Raw genomic sequence first — 25,478 nt, 5'->3', positions numbered from 1 at the left:
AAATGCTAAAAATGGTTATATAGCCTACCGGTTAATTCTATTTCAACTTGGGAGGGATTCGTAGTCATTTTTCTAAAAAAATATTTTTCAAATCATAAGACTACGAGACTTACAAATGAGATTAATCAATTTCATCAAAAGGACAACGAGTCTTTTTGGAAATATTTTGATAGATTTAAAAATCTTTTGTCCCAATGTCCCCACCACGGAATAGAAAAGTGGAGACTTTGTAAGATTGTTTACGAGGCCTTAGATAGTTCTACAACCGCGTTGTTAAAGTCTATGTGTCAAGGCAAATTCATGGAAAAAGACGAGGATCAGGGTTGGGAGTTTTTCGAGGAACTAGCGGAAATGACCATATTGTGGCCGTCTACTAAGGAGCCGAATAGGGAGCCTAGTAAGTACAATAAAACACTCGGTTCATTTTCCAACAAAGGCTTGCATTTAGTGGGCAATTTTATAGCAACCGAAGCGAAGTTAGCTACTCTTACTAGAAGATTGGAAGCTTTAGAAACCACTAATGCCCCTTCCCAAGCGTCTATGTGTGCGAACTATAATTCTTATAGTCATGGACCTCAAAACTTTCAAGAGTTTGAGCAAGTGAATGCTATGTTTCACCCTAGACCTAGGAATGACCCTTTTGCACCCACATACAATCCCGGGTGGAAGACCCACCCGAATTTCTCATGGACCCAAGGCCAAAACTACCAATCTCCTCAACCCACTTTTCAAAAGCCTAATCCAAACTCTTACCCCACCTCTAGTCAAAATCCTTATCCAAACCCAATTCAAGCACCCTTGAATCCTTCCGAGTTTAATGATTCGGATAAGAGACTTAATACCTTAGAAAAGAGTATCGAGACTTTGCTAAAATCTTAACCTAATTTGACTCAATCTCAACAAGCCTTCATGCAAACCATGACCCAAGATAGGCAATTATTGAAATCCAATTCCCAATCCATATCTAAGTTAGAGGTTCAAATGAGTCAATTAGCTAACACGATTTATGAGCGCGAGAAGAATGAGTTTTTAAGTCAACCCGAGGTGAATCCTAAATTTCCGCTTAATCAAAGACCTCATGATATGAACGCCGTCATCTCTCTACGATCCGGAAATCAAGTGAGAAATCGAGTTGGTGTTGATGCTAACGAAGAAGAGAATTTGAGTTCGGAACCTAATCCCTCACATTTGAGTCCGAGTCTAGATCACTCGAAGCAACCCGAGAATTTCGAGTCTAGCGAAACACCTCATTCGATTGCACCACCTTCGAAACCTAGACCCGATTTGTCTAACGAAAGAGTCTTCACGCTGATAGCTCCGTATCCTCAATGAATTATTTCGAACAAACAATCGGCTCAAGTAGACAAGATCTTAGAAGTCTTCAAGCAAGTTAAGGTCAACATTCCTCTTTTAGATGCCATTCAACAAATTCCTTCGTATGCTAAGTTTCTAAAAGAGTTGTGTACTCATAAACGAACCACTCATGTTCTCAAGTTAGTTCGATTCTCTCGAATGAAACTCCTGTGAAATATAAGAACCCTGGTTGTCCTACTATTTCTTGTGTCATAGGCTACACTTTTGTTGACAAAGCTTTACTTGACTTAGGTGCTAGTGTGAATCTTCTTCTGTATTCTGTCTACCAAGAATTAGGTCTAGGTGAACTTCAAAAGACCAATGTCACACTTCAATTTACTGACCGTTCTATCAAAATTCCTAAGGGAATAATTGAAGAAGTGTTGATTAAGGTTGGTGATTTTGTTTTTTCCCGTTGATTTTGTGGTCCTAGAAACTCAACCAGTCAAAAATCCTAAAAATCAAATACCCATCATTCTAGGAAGACCTTTTCTAGCCACATCCAATGCCTTGATTAATTGTAGGAACGGTTTAATGAAACTAACATTTGGAATTATGACCATTGATCTCAATATTTTTCATGTCGGAAACCAACCCAATGACTATTTTCACCAACACATGGAAATTAATTTAATTGATAAAATGCTTGATCATGAAACCATGAGTGTCGATGATGCTCTTGACTTTTGCTTAAATCATTTTGGTCAAAATTGGGTTGATTCTTATTACACTAATGAGGTCAATGAGATGTTAGAGTCCACCATTCCTACAACTAACCAAGAGCTTCAACCACTCCTTTTGTCCCTTTATCAAGCTAGTGAACCAGTTGAGCCAAGTCCACCAGAATTAGAACTCAAACCTCTTCCTAATATTCTTAAGTACAAGTTTTGTGGTCCTAATAAATCTTATCCCGTCATAATTACTTCTAATTTGACCCCATCTCTAGAAGAGGAACTATTAAGTATGCTTAAGGAGAATAAGGAAGCCATAGGTTGGAGTATTTCTGATATTAAAGGAATTAGTCCGGCAATTGTCCAAAATAGGATTCACTTAGTTGATGATGCTAAACCAGTTAGGGAGCCACAAAGGAGGTTGAACCCAACTTTGATGGAAGTTGTTAGGAAGGAAATTCTTAAGTGCCTATATAATGGGATCATCTTTCCAATATCTGATAGCTCGTGGGTGAGTCTGATTCAAGTAGTACCTAAGAAATCGGGTATTACGGTAGTGACCAACGAGAATGATGAGCAAGTTCCCACTCGTGTTCAATCTGGTTGGAGAGTGTGTATAGATTATAGGAAACTCAATTATGCTATTAGAAAATATCACTTTTTTTTACCATTCATCGATCAAATGTTAGAAAGGTTAGCGGGTCATTCCTATTATTGTTTCCTAGATGGTTTTTCCGGCTACTTTTAAATCCCCATTACTTCTGGAGATCAAGAAAAGACCACGTTCACATGTCATTCCGGAACGTTCGCTTATCGTCGTCTAGCTTTTGGTTTGACCACGACCCCTACTACATTTCAGCGATACATGATGAGCATTTTTTCCGATATGGTAGGTGAATTCCTAGAAATTTTCATAGATGATTTTTCCATCTTTGGTTCTTCTTTTCATCAGTGTCTAAACCACCTTGACCTAGTTTTGAAAAGGTGTAAAAAATGAACCTCGTTCTTAATTGGGAAAAATGTCATTTCATGAGTAAAGAAAGAATCGTCCTTGGTCATAAAATCTCGGAAAAGGGAATTGAAGTTGATAAAGCTAAAATTGATCTCATTGCTAGTCTCCCTCCACCAAAATCGGTCAAAGCAATTCGCTCTTTTTTAGGACATGCTGGTTTTTATAAGCATTTCGTTAAGGATTTTAGTAAAAAGGCAAGACCCTTGACCAATCTTCTTTCCAAAGATGTCAAATTCGAGTTCAATAATGATTGTTTACAATCTTTTGAACACCTTAAGAAAAAATTGACTTCATCCCCGATAATTAAATCCCTTGATTGGAATGAGCCTTTTGAGTTGATGTGTGATGCCTCTGACTATGCAGTTGGGGCAGTTTTAGGGCAACGAATCAATAAGATACCTCATGTCATATACTACTCTAGGAAGACCTTAAATGATGCCCAACTTAATTACTCAACCACCGAAAAAGAGCTTCTAGCCGTAGTATTTTCCCTCGAGAAGTTTAGGTCTTATCTTATTGGTTCAAAAATCATTATTTACACTGATCATGCCGCCCTGCGATATCTTTTCTCGAAAAAGGACTCAAAATCTCGTTTGATTAGATGGATCTTGTTGCTCCAAGAATTTGACCTAGAAATTAGGGATAAGAAGGGGTCTGAAAATGTCGTTGCCGATCATCTTTCTCGATATGTAGTAGAGTCAACCGTTGACTTACCTTTGAATGAATCTTTTCCGGATGAACACCTTCTTTCTATCTCTACCCTCCATTGGTTTGCCGATATTGTTGATTACCTTGTCACCGGAAACATTCCGACTCATTGGTCCAAGCAAGATAAATCCAAATTCTTTTCACAAGTCAAATACTTCTTTTGGGATGACCCTTATCTCTTCAATTATTGCCCGAACCAAATCATTAGAAGGTATGTCCCAAATCACGAGTTTAGAAGAATCCTTTCCTTCTGTCATGATCAAGCTTGTGGAGGTCATTTTAGTGCCAAAAAGACGGCTGCCAAGATACTCCAAAGTGGTTTCTATTGGCCTAGTTTATTTAAGGATTCCGCGGAATTCTGTGCCGCTTGTAGTAGGTGTCAACACTTAGGAAATATCACAAGACATAATATGATGCCAATGAATCTGATCCTAATTATCGAATTTTTTGATGTTTAGGGGATAGATTTTATGGGCCCATTTCCTTGCTCATTTTGCAACCTCTACATTCTCTTAGCGGTCGATTACGTGTCTGAATTGGTCGAGACCATTCCAACTAAGTCTAATGATAACAAGGTCGTTCTTAAATTCTTAAAAGATAATATATTTTCTCGATTTGGTACACCTAGAGCTATCATTAGTGATCAAGGCAAACATTTCAAGAACCATCATTTTGATTCTCTCTTAAAAAAGTACTCGATCACTCATGAATTGGCCACCCCTTATCATCCTCAAACTAGTGGTCAACTTGAAGTCTCAAATAGGTAAATCAAACAGATTTTAGAAAATACTGTCAACTCCAATATAAAGGATTGGTCAATTAAGTTGATAGATGCTTTATGGGCCTATAGGACCGCATTTAAGACTATCTTGGGTATGTCTCCTTATCGGATTGTGTTTGGTAAAGCTTGTCATTTTCCGGTTGAACTTGAACATCGAGCCTTGTGGGCCATTAGGGAGTTGAATTTTGATTTACCCACTGTCGGTAGTCATAGGAAGTTGCAATTGTCTGAGATAGAAGAAATGAGAAATGATGCTTATGAAAATGCTAAAATCTATAAATAAAGAACCAAAGTTTTTCATGATAAATCAATTTTGAGAAAATCCTTTTCTCCCGGTCAAAAAGTTCTTTTGTACAATTCTAGGCTTCATTTATTTCCCGGAAAATTGAGATCTAGATGGGAGGGACCTTACATTGTTAAAGTAGTTTTTCCTCATGATGCTATTGAAATTAAAAATCTTAAAAATGGTGAAATATTCAAAGTTAATGGACAACGTCTCAAATCATTTTTAGAGTTACCAGTCGATTCCGAGGAACAGGTCATCCACCTCATTGACCCAGGTGATAAGTGGCATTTTATACCACTTAAACGTCTTATAATGGCTTGAATTGATGTCTTGAAATCAGGTATTTTGTGTATTTGATGTGTTTTTCTAGTGTTTTTTCCTTTCAGGGTATAACTTGCGTATGTAGGAAGAATTCATCAGAAATAAGCCTAGGTAAGTGCATGGCATTGGTTGTGGAAAGTTGGGGGTAGAACGCAGCAAAATCAGGAGCAGAATTCAGAATTTTCCAGAAGGTGCTTGGGCGCCCGCTCAGGATGTTGGGCGGCCGCTTGGGAGCTTGGGCGCCCGCTCAGGAATCTGGGGCGGCCGCTCAGGGACGAGAATTTTAATACTGAATTTTATAATCCTTATTCTGATGGACTTCTGAGACGGCTGGTTCTTGTGGGCTTCTATATAAGTAATTCTCAGAGACGTTTCACAGAAGGGTGGTATCAAGCAAGGAGCAAGGAGAGAAGGAAGAAGACCGTTTTAGCACATCACAACGAAGAAGAGGAAGCATACATTTTCTTGTGATTCTTTTATTCGTTGTATCAGTGGATGCTAGTTTTCTTTACTTTGAACCTTATTACTCTTGTGACGTACTCTGGTTTTAATAAGTATTTTTATTAGTTTATATTGTGTGTTATTATCATGTTTTAATATGAACCCATGGTGACGATGAGTTTTATCATGGGCTAATCGTGATCATGGGGTCATAACGGATTTACTATGGATTTGTTTAGTTAGTTATTTAACACCTTAGTGTGTGATGATTGTATGATATCTAGTATAGGTTGTGCTTATTTGTCTTATGTGCGTCGCGAACATATAAGATAGTCTGCTAATCTCCTGTGAAGCGACGGTGGATCACGAGGTTTAGAACTTGCCATGCTAGCATAGGTTCATGTATGTGTATGCATGATTAGTGGGTAACTCTAACCGTTTTACTTGCCCTGTGTAATGATAAAGAATAACTTGTGCTTAAATCGTTATGTTGTCAAATTCTGTAGACATATAGGGTCTCAACATAATTGATGCCTATTCAACTTCTATCTTAATTGTGGATGTTTGGTAGAATGGTATTAGTACAACGAAAGTTGGCTTTTATCAGTTTCGTGTTGTTCGATTAATATCATCACCGTTACATGCTAAGGGTAATAACGATAACTACTAAAGGAAGTAGTAATGAAGTTATGATCTCATGTGTGTTTAATATTGTTAATTCAAGTGTCAATTAAGTGTTTAATTCTCGTAGTTAATTGTAGTTAATAATTAGTTAATCAAATCTAAGTGTTATTGTCTTGACATTGAGAAGTAATCATACATTGGTGAGTAAGTGTTAATTGAACATAACTAGTCTGAGTCTTTGTGGGAACGAACTAGAATTTATTCTATATTACTTGTGAACGCGTATACTTGTGTGAATTATTAGCGCGTGTTTTGTGCCTAACAAGTTTTTGGCGCCGCTGCCGGGGAGTCGGCGTATTTGTTTAGTTTATGTACTTGCCATCAGTGGTCATTAGGACTCATTGATTAAGACGTGTTACTTATTGTTTCCGGTTGTGTTTGAGGTATTCTAGCGAGCGTGTATGCAAACACGTTCTCGCACTTGCAAGAGAACTTTAGATACGGCTGAGGAGACAGACTCAGTTCTTGATATTCCGGAGAAGATAGATTTTGAAGATTCGGATAAAGAGAGTGAGCAGAAAGAACCAGTAATCATGGGTTATCGTATAGTTCCAGCAGCAGATCCAGCTCTTATGGACTTTTCTTGGCCTAAAATTGATGACATTCAGTCAAGCATCCTTCATCCGGCTATTCAGGCTAACACTTTTGAAATCAATCCGGGCACTATTCAGATGGTACAGAATTCTGTTTCTTTCGGAGGTGCTGCGACTGAAGACCCCAACATGCATATCAGGAATTTTGTCGAGATCTGTAGTACTTTCAAATATAATGGTGTGACTGATGAGGCTATCAAGTTAAGTCTTTTCCCATTCTCTCTGAGGGATAAAGCTAAGGACTGGTTACATTATGAGCCAGCTGGGTCCATCACTACTTGGCAAGATCTTGCGCAAAAGTTTCTGGTGAAGTTCTATCCAATGGTGAAGACTGCAGCTATGAGGAGTGCTCTTACTCAGTTTATGCAGCAACCAACAAAATCTATGTGCGAAGCTTGGGAGCGCTACAAGGAGATGTTGAGAAATTGTCCACATCTTGGTATGCCTGACTGGATGGTGATCACTGGTTTCTATAATGGTTTGGAGGCCCAATCTCGGCCCATGCTCGATGCAGCAGCTGGAGACGCCTTGTGGGCCAAAAGCTATACTGAGGCTTATAATCTTATTTAAACTATGGCTGTAAATGAGCATCAAAACCCAACTCAAAGGATGATGTCTGGGAAGGTAGCAGGTATTCTGAAAGTCGATGCAGCTACAGCTATTGCAGCGCAGCTCCAAGCGCTGTCTTTGAAGGTCGATTCTTTAGCCAACTATGGATTCAATCAGATAGCTATGGTCTGTGAGCTTTGTGCAGGTTCTCATGCTACGGATCAGTGTTCTCTTGTTAATGAATCTGTTCAGTATGTGAACAATTATCAACGACCGCAGCAGCCTGTGCCATCTACTTATCATCCTAACAACAGAAAATCATCCCAATTTAACTGGAGTAATAAGCAGAATGTTGTTCAGCAGCCATATCAGCAGCCTATCTGTAAGTAGTTTAATCCACCTAAATTCCAGCAACCACAACATTATGCTCAAATGCAATCATATCCTCAACAAGGAGGTGCTGCTCCACCTTCTAGTGCTGATTTCGAGGAGCTCAAATTGTTGTGCAAAAGTCAGGCTGTTTCTATCAAGACCTTGGAAAATCAAATCGGTCAATTAGCCAATGTTGTGCTCAATCGTCAACCTGGCACACTTCCCAATGATACTGAAGTTCCAGGCAGGAAGGAAGCTAAGGATCAAGTAAAGGCTGTTACCTTAAGGTCTGGAAAAGTTGTTGATGCTGAAAAAGTGAAAGATGGAGAAGCTGAAGTTATTGATGAAGAAGAGAAGCAAAAGGAGAAAGCGGCGGAACCAAGGAAGACTACTGTTGAACACACTCTTCCTGAGGGTAATACAGGGAAGAAACAGCTCTATCCTCCACCACCTTTCCCTAAGAGATTGCAACAACAAAAATTGGATAAGCAGTTCGGTAAGTTTCTGGAGGTGTTCAAGAAACTTCACATCAACATACCTTTTGCTGAGGATCTAGAGCAAATGCCTAGTTATGCATAATTCATGAAGAGTATTCTTTCAAGGAAGGTGAAACTGGATGACCTTGAGACCGTTGCTCTAACGGAAGAGTGCAGTGCTATGCTACAACAAAAATTATCTCCAAAGCTTAAAGATCGAGGTAGCTTCACCATTCCTTGCACCATTGGCAAGTTGTCTTTCGACAAGTGCCTATGTGATTTGGGAGCAAGCATCAATCTGATGCCATTGTCTATATTCAAAAGTTGAATTTTCCCGATCCAAAGCCCACCCACATGTCTCTACAATTGGCTGATCATTCTATTACATACCCACGAGGCATCGTGGAAGACGTGTTAGTAAAGGTGGATAAGCTCTTCTTCCCTGCAAACTTTGTCATTTTGGATTTCGAGGAAGATAAGAAGATTCCCATAATCTTGGGAAGACCTTTCTTGGCTACAGGCCGTACCTTGATAGATGTGTAGAAAGGTGAACTTACTATGAGGGTGCAGGATCAGGATGTGACATTCAATGTATTCAAGGCAATAAATTCCCTACAGAAGACGAGGAGTGCTTAAAGGTGGATTTGACTGATTATGCGGTAACTTCAAAACTTGATCATATGCTAATGTCTGATGCCTTAAAGAAAGCCTTAGTGGGGGAATTTGACAGTAACGATGAGGATGGCAATGAGCAACTACAATATCTAAATGCTTCTCCTTGGAGGCGAAAGCTAGACATGCCATTTGAATCTCTTGGTACTACTGATCTCAAGATTGCTGAAGGAAAGCCTCAAACCATCTATTGAGGAAGCACCTACTTTGGAGCTTAAACCGTTGCCTGAACACTTGAGGTATGCTTTTTTAGGTGATGCATCTACTTTACCTGTTATTATTGCATCTGACCTTTCAGGTAGTGAGGAGGACAAGCTACTTGAGGATTTTGAGAGAATTCAAATCGGCCATCGGATGGACTATAGCTAGATATAAAGGGATCAGCCCTTCGTACTGTATGCATAAAATTCTGCTAGAGGAAGGTAGTAAGCCGACTGTTGAGCAACAGCAGAGACTTAATCCTATCATGAAAGAAGTGGTGGAGAAAGAAATTCTGAAGTGGCTAGATACATGAATCATATATCCTATTTCTGACAGTTCTTGGGTGAGCCCCGTGCAATGTATACCTAAGAAAGGAGGTATAACTGTGGTAGCAAATGAGAAGAACGAGCTCATCCCCCTCGAACAGTCACAGGATGGAGGGTATGCATGGATTACAGAAAGTTGAACAAAGCTACGAGAAAGGATCACTTCCGCTCTTGCCATTTATTGATCAGATGCTTGACAGGTTGGCTGGTCATGAGTATTATTATCTTCTGGATGGCTATTCGGGGTATAATCAGATTTGCATTGCACCAGAAGATCAAGAAAAGACTACCTTCACTTGTCCATTTGGCACGTTTGCTTTTCGCAGAGTTTCATTTGGCTTATGGTGCACCTGCCACTTTTTCAGAGATGTATGATGGCTATATTCTCTGATATGATTGGAAACAATGTCGAATTGTTCATAGACTACTTCTCCATCTTTGGACATTCATATGATGAATGTTTGAATAATCTTCGTTCGGTGCTCAAAAGGTGGGTGGAAACTAATTTGGTGCTCAATTGGGAAAAATGTCACTTTATGGTGCGTGAAGGCATTATTCTTGGGCATAAAGTCTCTAGAAGGGTCTTGAGGTGGATAAATCCAAGGTAGGAGTCATTGAAAATCTTCCACCACCTATTTCTATGAAAGGAATCCGATGTATGAGTCGTAAAGTAGGTTCGCTCAGGAGCTCACCCTTGCACTTGGGACTGCTTTCAGAGGCCTTGGAGCTGACATCCAGTGGCCAGTTTTTGGTGAGGACTCTGCTTTATCCGCCTCCTGACACTCCACCCTCTGAGGGTGGTGATGATGATTTCTCCGAGTAGGTATACCCTGTGTTCCTTTCTATTACCTTCACTGGGGACAGTGAAGATTTAAAGTATGGGGGTGGTAGTTAAGGAATATTTTGTGTTTGTATCATGTAGATTGCATTCATGCATGTTTTTGTTTTGTTTTTGAGTCTGTGACTGCTTGAGGACAAACATCGATTTAAGTTTGGGGGTGTGATAAGTGGCATTTTATACCACTTAGAACGTCTTATAATGGCTTGAATTGATGTCTTGAAATCAGGTATTTTGTGTATTTGATGCGTTTTTCTAGTGTTTTTGCATTTTAGGGTATAACTTGCGTATGTAGGAAGAATTCATCAGAAATAAGCCTAGGAAAGTGCTTGGCATTAGTTGTGGAAAGTTGGGGGCAGAACGCAGCAAAACCAGGAGCAGAATTCAGAATTTTCCAGAAGGTGCTTGGGCGCCCGCTCAGGATGCTGGGCGGCTGCTTGGGAGCTTGGGCGCCCGCTCAGGAATCTGGGGCGGCCACTCAGAGGACGAGAATTTTAATACTTAATTTTATAATCCTTATTCTGATGGACTTCTGAGATGGTTGGTTCTTGTAGGCTTCTATATAAGTAGTTCTCAGAGACGTTTCACAGAAAGGTGGTATCAAGCAAGGAGCAAGGAGAGAAGGAAGAAGACCGTTTTAGCACAATCACAACGAAGAAGAGGAAGCATACGTTTTCTTGTGATTCTTTTATTCATTGTATCAGTGGATGCTAGTTTTCTTTACTTTGAACCTTATTACTCTTGTGACGTACTCTGGTTTTAATAAGTATTTTTATTAGTTTATATTGTGTGTTATTATCATGTTTTCATATGAACCCATGGTGACGATGAGTTTTATCATGGGCTAATCGTGATCATGGGGTCATAACAGATTTACTATAGATTTCTTTAGTTAGTTGTTTAATACCTTAGTGTGTGATGATTGTATGATATCTAGCATAGGTTGCACTTATTTGTCTTATGTGCGTCGCGAACATATAAGATAGTCTGTTAATCTCTAGTGAAGCAATGGTGGATCTCGAGGTTTAGAACTTGCCATGCTAGCCTAGGTTCATGTATGTGTATGAATGATTAGTGGGTAACTCTAACTGTTTTACTTGCCCTGTGTAATCATAAAGAATAACTTGTACTTAAATCGTTATGTTGTCAAATTCTGTAGACATATAGGGTCTCAATATAATTGATGTCTATTCAACTTCTATCTTAATTGTGGATGTTTGGTAGAATGGTATTAGTATAACGAAAGTTGGCTTTTATCAGTTTCGTGTTGTTCGATTAATATCATCACTGTTACATGCTAAGGGTAATAACGATAACTATTGAAGGAAGTAGTAATGAAGTTATGATCTCATGTATGTTTAATATTGTTAATTCAAGTGTCAATTAAGTGTTTAATTCTCGTAGTTAATTGTAGTTAATAATTAGTAATCAAATCTAAGTGTTATTGTCTTGATATTGAGAAGTAATCATATATTGGTGAGTAAGTGTTAATTAAACATAACTAGTTTGAGTCTCTGTGGGAATGAACTAGAATTTATTCTATATTACTTGCGAACGCGTATACTTGCGTGAATTATTAGCGCATGTTTTGTGCCTAACACCATGATCAAGTAAGTCACTTTCAGTATGTAGTTTTAACTCTCTTCATCCCTTATCAGGTATATTCTCATCATTCGCCTTGCTTATTTCTCTCTTTTGCATACATTGAGGACAATGCATGATTTAGGTATGGGGGAGGGTTTTAGTGTAATTCTTAAAAAAACAAAAAAAATTATCCAAAAAAAATTGAAAAAATCAAAAAATTCAAAAAATAGAGACATTTTTAGCTAAGTTGTTTTACTCTCCCTTGAACTTTAATAATAGTTTGGTGTTAACATGTTTTTCAAAACCTTATATATATAGTGCCTTTTAGATTTTTTAAACGTAGTTAAGTAAGGTATCTTTTTGAAACTTGTGATTGAACGGTTTTCACTCTAGATTCCAGGACAGTACTTTTTGCACAAGACCTTTGTTGGAGAGATTGTCTAGGAATGTTATTCGATACTTGAGAGAGAACACACATGTTGAAACAATGTTGAATCGAATTTTTGCGAAAAGAAAAAAACAATAGAAAAATGCAAAAAAAAAGGAAAAAAATAATAATAAAATTTGATGAATAAACTACTTCAATACCCATTGTTCTATAAACAAAAAAATCTTTAGATAATGGGCACAAGTAGAATTGTCTAGTCTTGTTTTGTGGCCTTTGTTACTCGAGTTATTAAGTTCGTCGGGGGATTTCAAAACCTAGTGCCCTAAAACCATCTGGTTTGGGAGTCACTGACCTAAAGTTCGCTACATGGGTAACATAGAAACCCTAAAAAACAGACATCATAAAGTCAATTGAAAAAAAAAAGAAAAAAAAAAAGAAAAGAATAATTTTGTGAAGTTTGGCTAGATACTTGTTTTGATAGAGAATGGGTCAGTTCAGTATTAGTTGAAAAGGAGAAAATGTTCTTAGACAGTTAAATCCATCAAAGGCCTTAAATTCACTAACAACTTGGGATCTTTTGTAAAAATTCTAAGTCGACATAAGCAGATTTGAGTCACCTACATCTTGGCTATTATTAGAATACTGTTTAAGGCACATATTTTCCTTATAAAATCTTTTTGTTGACACCAATGAATATTAGAGTAAAATTGAAGTAGATGCTTGTTAAATTGTCTCAAAGAATTTATGGGTATATCTTCTGTAAACCCTTAGGAGACAACACTCCTCCTATGGAGATCGTCCATGGGTTTAACGAGTTGGTAAACCTAAAATTTTCCGTCAAGCCTACGAAAAGGAGCATAGGATTTTTCTTTGTTAGCATTTTTATTTTTAATTTTACTCGAGGACGAGCAAAAGATAGGTATGGGGGCATTTGATAATCTCATAATTTTGCATTAATTTATACCTATTTATTGTTTGCTCTCGAATTTAATAATTTAAGTTGTTGCATTTATAGGTATTTTGTACAAAAAGCAGAAAAAGAAGAAAAGAAAAGAAAGGAAAAGAAAATGGGAGTTGGCTACATTCAAGGGTCAAGAACACACATGAAGAATGTATGGCTTGGATTCAACCAACACCCCTAAAACCCTAATTCTTATCCTATAAATACCCACCCCTTGTCTTGTAAACGACACCAAGTAGCACATAACTAACCTAGTATTTTCCATTTTTAGTTGTAGCCTCCTTTCCTTAAAAGTTGTAGATCTACTTTTCACTTTACAAGCATTCTTCATCTTTGTAAATACTCTTTTTTATATTAATGCAAGTCTTTTTAATATGGTTGTCCTTATAGTTTATTGAGCTATGATATCTTTCTAAATCCAACAAATAATAAATTTGGGGATGTGAAAGGAGCTATTTTAAGTTTTTGTTCTTAGATTTACTTTTATTTAGGTAGCATAATTTTGAGATCTAATTTTACACTCTCAACTAAAATTCCTACATTAAATTAATTTATGTTGGGAATTTGGTTGATTGAATAAATTTTAATTTACCGTAGCTTAATCTTTAATTAGTTAATTTTCAGCATTTAATTTAATTTTAACCTCAATAACCAATTTCCAAATTATTTTATTTGATTGTTATTCATTTATTTCCCTATTGCAAAGTTGAACCCAAGCCCTGTTCTCTTTCACCCTTCAAGTGTAGTGATAATTCAAAAACAAACCAAACCCCCATATCTCCTCTTCTTCACAAATCTATGAAACCACATCTCTGTTTCATTTTTTTCTCTTAATATGCAATAGCCCCGAGTTTAGTCCGTTGTTCGAATTCCCCTGCTTCATTTCAGGAGTCATTGCGCCGAGTCACTAACTGAGTCTCACCTTCTTCTCAGTTTTTGACTCACAAAAGTTAGTCTGGGTTCGAGATCTCCTGTTTTCGATGTTCAGATTACTGCCATCTGTTTACTTGAATTTCGCCTTCTTGTTTTAACCGAGTTTGGGTCTGTTTCGTTTGACTGAGTCGCGCTGAATTGCCCCAATACGTTTTCTCCGAGCTCGAGTAGCAGTTTTAGTGTGAATTTATTTTTGCTTGAGTACTTTTGCTGAGTTGTGTTAGTTGTTGAGTCTCAATCGAAGTTTTGTAGTCCGAGTTGAGGCCGAGTCATGGGTTTTGTTTTCTTCTTTTTAATTCATAATAGTTCGAGTCACGCAACGAGTTCACCAACAAGTTGCCCGAGTCGTTGCCGAGCTGTCACGGCTCGAGTTATTTCGCGAGTTGTATTTTGTTCTGTCACTGCTGCGATGTGCTTTACAACCGAGTTCCTGTGAATGTGTCCTATTAAATTGGTTTTGAGTTTCTTTCTATGTGCTGTTTTAGCCGAGTTTCTTCGGTGTTTCTTTTTTTCTCTTTTGATATTGATATGTTAGCCTAGTTGTTAGCCGAGATGGTTGTTTCCGATTATTGTTGAATCATGCAAATATCAGCTTCGGGTTGTATTGTATTGTGACTGTTACATTTGTAATTAAACAAATTAAAAGCTGTGTTGTTTTACCAAGTCGTATGTTTGAAGTTGTTTTGTCGAATAATTATTTTTAGTTTTTACAAATGTTACAGCGCAGTGTTTGAGATTAATGGGTTGTTGGTTTGATTTTATTTAGTTAAAATGTTGGTTGAATGAGCTATTGATTTGGTCTTTGGTTAGCTAGTTGTACGAACACTTTATGCCCGGTTTTGTAAAATAAATTTTGTAAATAATTAATTAATTAGTTTTTCTTAATAATTTTCTAGGGATTATTAGTAGTAAATAACTAGATAAGTAATTAGTATTTAGAATAATTTTAGATTAATTTTCTCTTAAGATTTGTAGTTAATAATAATTTGTAGATAAATCACGTTTTGTAAGTAAATTTTCTTGTTCGAATTAATTTAGAAATTAAGGAATTGCTTGAAATTTATAGTCTTTGTGGATTCGAATCTCAAATTATTAAAACGAAAATTGTGCACTTGGAATTAAAATGTTTACATTTGGTACATCACACACTCATTCAAAAATTGTGAAAATAGAGAAAAAAATGAAAAGAAGACAAAAAAAGGAATAAGTGTTATGTATAATTGATCACGAGTGGGCTTTTTAGTACTCGAGTTATTAAGTTCTTAGGGGACTTTGTGCCTAGTGACCTAAGGCTTTTATGATATGGGATCCGCTAACCTAACGCTCGCTACATGGGTGTTATTGTATAAGTCTTTGTGGACCTCACTCATTGCACGATCAAATAAGCATACTTGTGTTGTTTTGTTGTGAATAATAGCATGAATCCGTATAAAACTACAATATAAGAATTGAAGTGTTATAAGTTATTTTGATTCTAGCTTTTTATTTTATTTATAATCTTGCGATTACCTTGATGAGTAGTGAGTCATGATTATTGATCTAGTTGTGATAGTATATCTGTAAGCATCTTCACACACGCACGTCTCTAGTTTGTAAGTTGATTTGTATGATTTGATTGATCTTCATGTGAATAACTGCATTTTTTAATATGTTGCTTGTTGGTTGGTTGAGTCATTCTATTGGGGATCATTGCATTCATATAGTTGCTTTCATGCATTTTTGTTTCTTGTTCTTTGAGTCTGTTTATGCTTGAGGACAAGCATCGATTCAAGTTGGGAGTATGTTGAGTGGCATTTATGACACTTTATTATGCTCTAATAAGCTTTAAATTGATGCATTTGTACTCAAGTTGTTATGTGTTTTAATGTATTTTCTAGTGTTTTTGCATTTCAGGAACTATTCAGGTAATCATGTGAATTAGCATTGTTTTGGTGTTATTTGGTGTCCAGATGGTGTTGGAATAAAAGCTCGTGGAAAGCCGGCTCGAAGCACCAAGATTTAAGAAGAAATCTGAGTTTTTCCCAGAAGGACGGCGCGCTAACGTCGGGGTTCCAGAAATGCAGCGCGCCCGCGCAGTGATAGCGCGCAGCCGCGCCGAGGCCAAATTTCAGTATCCTATTTCTACAACAATTCTAAAAGGGAAGGCTTCCAGATTGTTGAGGGTTGCTATATATATTCATATTAGGTCGTTTTTAATATATATCAAGTCAGAGACGGACCAGAGCACAAGGAGAAGACGACATGAGACCTTTAGCACAATTCAACAAAGGCGAAGACGATCTAGTTTATTCTTGTGAATCTTTGTTTTGAGTTGTAATTTGGATACTTGTTTCTTGTTTTGCTGAACCTATACTCTTTTTTGTACTTGGTTTTATTTATTCGTATAAACACTACGTTTGTTATATCATGTTTTCATCGGAACCCACGTTGATGATGAGTCCGATTATGGGCTAATCATTATCGTGGGATTCTAACGGATTTATATATGGATTTCTTCAGTTAAATTGTTTGATGCCTTAGTATGTGGTGATTGTATGATATCCTAGTATTGGTTGTGTGTATTCGTCTTATGAGCGTCACGAACTTATAAGATAGTGTGTTAATTCTTAATGAAACGAAAGTGAATTTAAGGATTTAGAACTTTCCATGTTAGCATAGGTTCATGTATGTGTCATGCATGATTTGTAGGTAATTTTAACCATCTTACTTGCCCTATGTAATAAAGATAGATAACTTGTGCTTAAACTGTTATGTTGTCAAATTCTATAGACATATAGCGTCTCAATATAATTGGTGCCTATTCAGCTTTTATCTCTTTTGTGGGTGTTTGGTAGAATGGTACTCGTGCAACGCAAGTTGGCGTTTATCAATTTCGTGTTATCTGATTAGTGTCATCACTATTGCATGCTAAGGTTAATTATAATAAGGCTATTGAATGAAGTATTTAATGAAGTTAGAATCCATATTTATCATATATATCAATTCAGTAAATTTTATTCTCGTAGTTACAATTGTTAGCGTAATTCTTAGTTATAAACAATCTCAATTTGTTATCGTCTTAGCATTGGATAATAACCATACATTGTTGCTTAGGTGCATAAATTAAATAGTTAACCAATACAGTCTATGTGGGAACGAACTAGAAAAGATTTTATACTACTTGTGAACTCGTATACTTCCGTGTATTATTAGCGCGTGTTTAACGACTAACATTTACCTTAAGAAACTTTACAAATTGGTTGAATAATGGAGATCCAAAGATTTTTCAATCACCACGCATCCACACGAATGCATAAACTCAGGGATTGGATGTGTACTAGCACAAACTCGTTTCTTCTTGCTCTCTCCATCTTCCATCTTGGTGGCTAGGGTTTAAGTAAAAGTCTTTCTTTTAAAAATCAGCCACGAGATATTATATAGAGAGTAGAAAATGGAATTATAACTTTTAACTAATTAGGAGTTATTATTAATTCAAAATTTCTATTTGTGTAATAATTAAATAATACCTAATTACTTAACAACTGAATTTCATAATTAATATTAGTAATTTCGAATGTCATTATTTATCTAATTAATTAAGTCATACCTAATTAATATTATAAATAATTCGAATTACTAATAATTTAAATCCAATTTAAATTAAATAATCCTCCAAGCATTCTTTGTGTGCGACCCTATAGGTTATTATTACGTTGGCAACGAATTTTAAATCTTATTTAAAATGGTAAATAATGAGCGGCATCTAGTAATACATCATTACTACCCAAGTAATAATAATTCAATCGATGATCGATTTAACCTTTCGTGAATAATGTACAATATAATATAATCTTTAACCACATATTATAGATTAAACTAGAGGCATGTAATGTGTCATCCTCATCAATATTTAATGCAGGTTTCCTTGATCAATGAGTAGACCATCATATCAAATCAACATTTGAGCGTGGCCACGCATTTCATAGTCTAGCTCACACAAGAGGTCAATAACACCACTCCTAAAATTAGGAGGGTTAATCTTCTCTATACCATTCATATTTCTCATACGATTCATAATATACCCGAAATACAATTTTATCATTACCCGGACAAAGGTAACTTTTAATGTAATCAAAGTACATTGATTCTCGTATAAAATATAATGATTTCAAGTCTAAGGACCATTACATCATTATCACAGTGAGAATTACTTATGACACAACATACATGTAGAATCTCACATTGGGTCTGTCCAGCACCATGTACGTTTACATCTGCCTATATTTTTGACTTTAGTATCACTATACCTATGATCAATGAGATGTGAACCTTAATGCAATATTATTGTCCCTTAATAATAATACTTGGCTAGGGGCCTTTAGAAATATTGATACTATTCTCATAATCTCATTTTTAAGTCACGTACTTAGTGATATAGAATTCATATCATATTCCAAGGACATTTATTAATATAACATTTATATCGTAGTAAATTTAGAATTAATAAATTATAAAAGGAATAATCGATAGAACAAAAATATTAATAATCCAAAAGTCTTAAACTAAAACATTATATTGTTGTCTCTAGAACACAAACATTAACAATCTCTCACTTGAACTAGAGCCAATCACCCATATATCTAATACTCATGGAACTAGTATAACCATCATGCTTCTGCTGCGATAAAGCCTTAGTCAGTGGGTCTGAAACACTATCCTTACTATGCACTTTACATTTATATCTTCTTGATCATTAATCTCATTAATAAGGTGATATCGCTTATGGACATGCCTAAATAGTCTCCTTGGCTATGTCGAAAGCTCAACATATTCGGCTTCCATTATAGAATCATCAATGTTCTTTTTCTCAACTATTCCAGCTAACATCACTTATATTTAGACAAAACATAAAACAGACATAAACACATAATCATCCTTGTATGTCCAAAAATTAGGTTTAGAAACTAGCATCAGTGTAACCCTTTACAACTAGTTCCCTATCTTCTCCGTACACCAAAACTAAATATTTAGGCCTCTTTAAGTATAATTATTTTTCGCGCCTTAATTTTTAATTTTTCGAATTAGTTGTACTTGCTCTCTTTGTTTAATTTTTTTTTTAGAAAATTGAAGATTTGGAAAGCTCGTTGGAACTCCGAATATTTCCGAGGCTCGAAGGAATTTTTGAAAGCTTGCTTGGGTAACCCGTATCTCTCTCTTTTCGTATTTTTCACTAGTTAAAAAAAATCACAAAAAAATGAAAATTCAAAAAAATAAAATACAAAAATAGTTAGTTAAATACATAATTGTTGCATCATGCATTTGTTCACCTAGGAGCACATCATCTTAGATTTTATTTCTTGTTTTTAATTTTTCGTACCTTATAAATTGTGGTGATTGCTGGTGGACCCAAGGTAGGTTAAATTTCTTCTTTTCTTTAGTTAGGACACGTAGTTTAGAGCATCCATAATTGTTTATCGCTTTTATATCTCGTTGTGTGTTGCATCATTTAAATAAACTTCAAGGGCAAAACCACATCATAAGATAAGGGGAGGGATTTCATCACTCTTTCCTTGGCCCACAACCATTAAATCCATCATTTTGCATACCATAGCCTTTTTAATAAAATTAAGTAGACATTAGCCCCTAGGACTTCGCGCTCAACTAGGAAGAAAACCTGAAATGATCAAATCTCTAAGTATTCATTATTTAGTGTCTAGGCTAGCGAAAGCTTACCTGTCCATTTAGATTGATGACTAGGCTGGTGTTTAGCCTCTTAGCAATGCTAGCACCTACTTGGCCAATCAGAAAGAATACTTTTAGTTTTGTGAATTTTAGTAATATCTTTTTGTTAGAAGCAAGTCTAGAGTTTTTTAGAGAACCATAGATTTAAAATTTTTCTTTCAATTTTTCACCCTTTCTTTTGCGTGTTTTCAATTCTTGCACTTATTTGCAACTTGATTCATATCCTGTTTATGCGTACTACGTGGATTAGAGATAATTCCTCTAGGTTAGTGAGACCAATTGAGCGTACTTCCTCATCGGAATCCGAACCCGTAGAAATTCTTGAACCCGTAGTAAACATGACAGTTTCTCTTAAGGATCGTTGTTACCCCGCCCGTTCGACCCAACCTTCTTGTATTACTCTTCCACCATTTAATGGTAATAATTTTGAAATTAAAGGTCATCATATTAGCATGTTACCTAAATTTACCGGGAGTGAAGGTGAGGATCTGTATCTTTTTATTCATGAATTCGAGGAGGTTTGTGCCTTACAAAAACTCCAGCAATTGACCGAGGATTCCATTAGGCTTAGACTAATCAATTTTTCTCTTAAAGAAAATGCTAAAAATGGTTATATAGCCTACCGGTTAATTCTATTTCAACTTGGGAGGGATTCGTAGTCATTTTTCTAAAAAAATATTTTTCAAATCATAAGACTACGAGACTTACAAATGAGATTAATCAATTTCATCAAAAGGACAACGAGTCTTTTTGGAAATATTTTGATAGATTTAAAAATCTTTTGTCCCAATGTCCCCACCACGGAATAGAAAAGTGGAGACTTTGTAAGATTGTTTACGAGGCCTTAGATAGTTCTACAACCGCGTTGTTAAAGTCTATGTGTCAAGGCAAATTCATGGAAAAAGACGAGGATCAGGGTTGGGAGTTTTTCGAGGAACTAGCGGAAATGACCATATTGTGGCCGTCTACTAAGGAGCCGAATAGGGAGCCTAGTAAGTACAATAAAACACTCGGTTCATTTTCCAACAAAGGCTTGCATTTAGTGGGCAATTTTATAGCAACCGAAGCGAAGTTAGCTACTCTTACTAGAAGATTGGAAGCTTTAGAAACCACTAATGCCCCTTCCCAAGCGTCTATGTGTGCGAACTATAATTCTTATAGTCATGGACCTCAAAACTTTCAAGAGTTTGAGCAAGTGAATGCTATGTTTCACCCTAGACCTAGGAATGACCCTTTTGCACCCACATACAATCCCGGGTGGAAGACCCACCCGAATTTCTCATGGACCCAAGGCCAAAACTACCAATCTCCTCAACCCACTTTTCAAAAGCCTAATCCAAACTCTTACCCCACCTCTAGTCAAAATCCTTATCCAAACCCAATTCAAGCACCCTTGAATCCTTCCGAGTTTAATGATTCGGATAAGAGACTTAATACCTTAGAAAAGAGTATCGAGACTTTGCTAAAATCTTAACCTAATTTGACTCAATCTCAACAAGCCTTCATGCAAACCATGACCCAAGATAGGCAATTATTGAAATCCAATTCCCAATCCATATCTAAGTTAGAGGTTCAAATGAGTCAATTAGCTAACACGATTTATGAGCGCGAGAAGAATGAGTTTTTAAGTCAACCCGAGGTGAATCCTAAATTTCCGCTTAATCAAAGACCTCATGATATGAACGCCGTCATCTCTCTACGATCCGGAAATCAAGTGAGAAATCGAGTTGGTGTTGATGCTAACGAAGAAGAGAATTTGAGTTCGGAACCTAATCCCTCACATTTGAGTCCGAGTCTAGATCACTCGAAGCAACCCGAGAATTTCGAGTCTAGCGAAACACCTCATTCGATTGCACCACCTTCGAAACCTAGACCCGATTTGTCTAACGAAAGAGTCTTCACGCTGATAGCTCCGTATCCTCAATGAATTATTTCGAACAAACAATCGGCTCAAGTAGACAAGATCTTAGAAGTCTTCAAGCAAGTTAAGGTCAACATTCCTCTTTTAGATGCCATTCAACAAATTCCTTCGTATGCTAAGTTTCTAAAAGAGTTGTGTACTCATAAACGAACCACTCATGTTCTCAAGTTAGTTCGATTCTCTCGAATGAAACTCCTGTGAAATATAAGAACCCTGGTTGTCCTACTATTTCTTGTGTCATAGGCTACACTTTTGTTGACAAAGCTTTACTTGACTTAGGTGCTAGTGTGAATCTTCTTCTGTATTCTGTCTACCAAGAATTAGGTCTAGGTGAACTTCAAAAGACCAATGTCACACTTCAATTTACTGACCGTTCTATCAAAATTCCTAAGGGAATAATTGAAGAAGTGTTGATTAAGGTTGGTGATTTTGTTTTTCCCGTTGATTTTGTGGTCCTAGAAACTCAACCAGTCAAAAATCCTAAAAATCAAATACCCATCATTCTAGGAAGACCTTTTCTAGCCACATCCAATGCCTTGATTAATTGTAGGAACGGTTTAATGAAACTAACATTTGGAATTATGACCATTGATCTCAATATTTTTCATGTCGGAAACCAACCCAATGACTATTTTCACCAACACATGGAAATTAATTTAATTGATAAAATGCTTGATCATGAAACCATGAGTGTCGATGATGCTCTTGACTTTTGCTTAAATCATTTTGGTCAAAATTGGGTTGATTCTTATTACACTAATGAGGTCAATGAGATGTTAGAGTCCACCATTCCTACAACTAACCAAGAGCTTCAACCACTCCTTTTGTCCCTTTATCAAGCTAGTGAACCAGTTGAGCCAAGTCCACCAGAATTAGAACTCAAACCTCTTCCTAATATTCTTAAGTACAAGTTTTGTGGTCCTAATAAATCTTATCCCGTCATAATTACTTCTAATTTGACCCCATCTCTAGAAGAGGAACTATTAAGTATGCTTAAGGAGAATAAGGAAGCCATAGGTTGGAGTATTTCTGATATTAAAGGAATTAGTCCGGCAATTGTCCAAAATAGGATTCACTTAGTTGATGATGCTAAACCAGTTAGGGAGCCACAAAGGAGGTTGAACCCAACTTTGATGGAAGTTGTTAGGAAGGAAATTCTTAAGTGCCTATATAATGGGATCATCTTTCCAATATCTGATAGCTCGTGGGTGAGTCTGATTCAAGTAGTACCTAAGAAATCGGGTATTACGGTAGTGACCAACGAGAATGATGAGCAAGTTCCCACTCGTGTTCAATCTGGTTGGAGAGTGTGTATAGATTATAGGAAACTCAATTATGCTATTAGAAAATATCACTTTTTTTTACCATTCATCGATCAAATGTTAGAAAGGTTAGCGGGTCATTCCTATTATTGTTTCCTAGATGGTTTTTCCGGCTACTTTTAAATCCCCATTACTTCTGGAGATCAAGAAAAGACCACGTTCACATGTCATTCCGGAACGTTCGCTTATCGTCGTCTAGCTTTTGGTTTGACCACGACCCCTACTACATTTCAGCGATACATGATGAGCATTTTTTCCGATATGGTAGGTGAATTCCTAGAAATTTTCATAGATGATTTTTCCATCTTTGGTTCTTCTTTTCATCAGTGTCTAAACCACCTTGACCTAGTTTTGAAAAGGTGTAAAAAATGAACCTCGTTCTTAATTGGGAAAAATGTCATTTCATGAGTAAAGAAAGAATCGTCCTTGGTCATAAAATCTCGGAAAAGGGAATTGAAGTTGATAAAGCTAAAATTGATCTCATTGCTAGTCTCCCTCCACCAAAATCGGTCAAAGCAATTCGCTCTTTTTTAGGACATGCTGGTTTTTATAAGCATTTCGTTAAGGATTTTAGTAAAAAGGCAAGACCCTTGACCAATCTTCTTTCCAAAGATGTCAAATTCGAGTTCAATAATGATTGTTTACAATCTTTTGAACACCTTAAGAAAAAATTGACTTCATCCCCGATAATTAAATCCCTTGATTGGAATGAGCCTTTTGAGTTGATGTGTGATGCCTCTGACTATGCAGTTGGGGCAGTTTTAGGGCAACGAATCAATAAGATACCTCATGTCATATACTACTCTAGGAAGACCTTAAATGATGCCCAACTTAATTACTCAACCACCGAAAAAGAGCTTCTAGCCGTAGTATTTTCCCTCGAGAAGTTTAGGTCTTATCTTATTGGTTCAAAAATCATTATTTACACTGATCATGCCGCCCTGCGATATCTTTTCTCGAAAAAGGACTCAAAATCTCGTTTGATTAGATGGATCTTGTTGCTCCAAGAATTTGACCTAGAAATTAGGGATAAGAAGGGGTCTGAAAATGTCGTTGCCGATCATCTTTCTCGATATGTAGTAGAGTCAACCGTTGACTTACCTTTGAATGAATCTTTTCCGGATGAACACCTTCTTTCTATCTCTACCCTCCATTGGTTTGCCGATATTGTTGATTACCTTGTCACCGGAAACATTCCGACTCATTGGTCCAAGCAAGATAAATCCAAATTCTTTTCACAAGTCAAATACTTCTTTTGGGATGACCCTTATCTCTTCAATTATTGCCCGAACCAAATCATTAGAAGGTATGTCCCAAATCACGAGTTTAGAAGAATCCTTTCCTTCTGTCATGATCAAGCTTGTGGAGGTCATTTTAGTGCCAAAAAGACGGCTGCCAAGATACTCCAAAGTGGTTTCTATTGGCCTAGTTTATTTAAGGATTCCGCGGAATTCTGTGCCGCTTGTAGTAGGTGTCAACACTTAGGAAATATCACAAGACATAATATGATGCCAATGAATCTGATCCTAATTATCGAATTTTTTGATGTTTAGGGGATAGATTTTATGGGCCCATTTCCTTGCTCATTTTGCAACCTCTACATTCTCTTAGCGGTCGATTACGTGTCTGAATTGGTCGAGACCATTCCAACTAAGTCTAATGATAACAAGGTCGTTCTTAAATTCTTAAAAGATAATATATTTTCTCGATTTGGTACACCTAGAGCTATCATTAGTGATCAAGGCAAACATTTCAAGAACCATCATTTTGATTCTCTCTTAAAAAAGTACTCGATCACTCATGAATTGGCCACCCCTTATCATCCTCAAACTAGTGGTCAACTTGAAGTCTCAAATAGGTAAATCAAACAGATTTTAGAAAATACTGTCAACTCCAATATAAAGGATTGGTCAATTAAGTTGATAGATGCTTTATGGGCCTATAGGACCGCATTTAAGACTATCTTGGGTATGTCTCCTTATCGGATTGTGTTTGGTAAAGCTTGTCATTTTCCGGTTGAACTTGAACATCGAGCCTTGTGGGCCATTAGGGAGTTGAATTTTGATTTACCCACTGTCGGTAGTCATAGGAAGTTGCAATTGTCTGAGATAGAAGAAATGAGAAATGATGCTTATGAAAATGCTAAAATCTATAAATAAAGAACCAAAGTTTTTCATGATAAATCAATTTTGAGAAAATCCTTTTCTCCCGGTCAAAAAGTTCTTTTGTACAATTCTAGGCTTCATTTATTTCCCGGAAAATTGAGATCTAGATGGGAGGGACCTTACATTGTTAAAGTAGTTTTTCCTCATGATGCTATTGAAATTAAAAATCTTAAAAATGGTGAAATATTCAAAGTTAATG

The 25,478-nt window shown here is 36.6% G+C and overlaps 2 pseudogenes; both read left to right on the top strand.

The window, feature by feature from the left end:
• Positions 1-981: 981 nt before the first annotated feature.
• Positions 982-4,808, top strand: LOC141661102 (uncharacterized; annotated as a pseudogene).
• A 16,639-nt stretch (positions 4,809-21,447) lies between these two features.
• Positions 21,448-25,273, top strand: LOC141661101 (uncharacterized; annotated as a pseudogene).
• Positions 25,274-25,478: the final 205 nt, after the last annotated feature.

Source organism: Apium graveolens, chromosome 5 (assembly GCF_009905375.1).
Source record: "Apium graveolens cultivar Ventura chromosome 5, ASM990537v1, whole genome shotgun sequence".
Lineage (NCBI taxonomy): Eukaryota > Viridiplantae > Streptophyta > Magnoliopsida > Apiales > Apiaceae > Apium > Apium graveolens.
The sequence above is the reverse complement of the archived record's forward strand: the minus strand, read 5'-3'. Positions and strand labels throughout refer to the sequence as shown.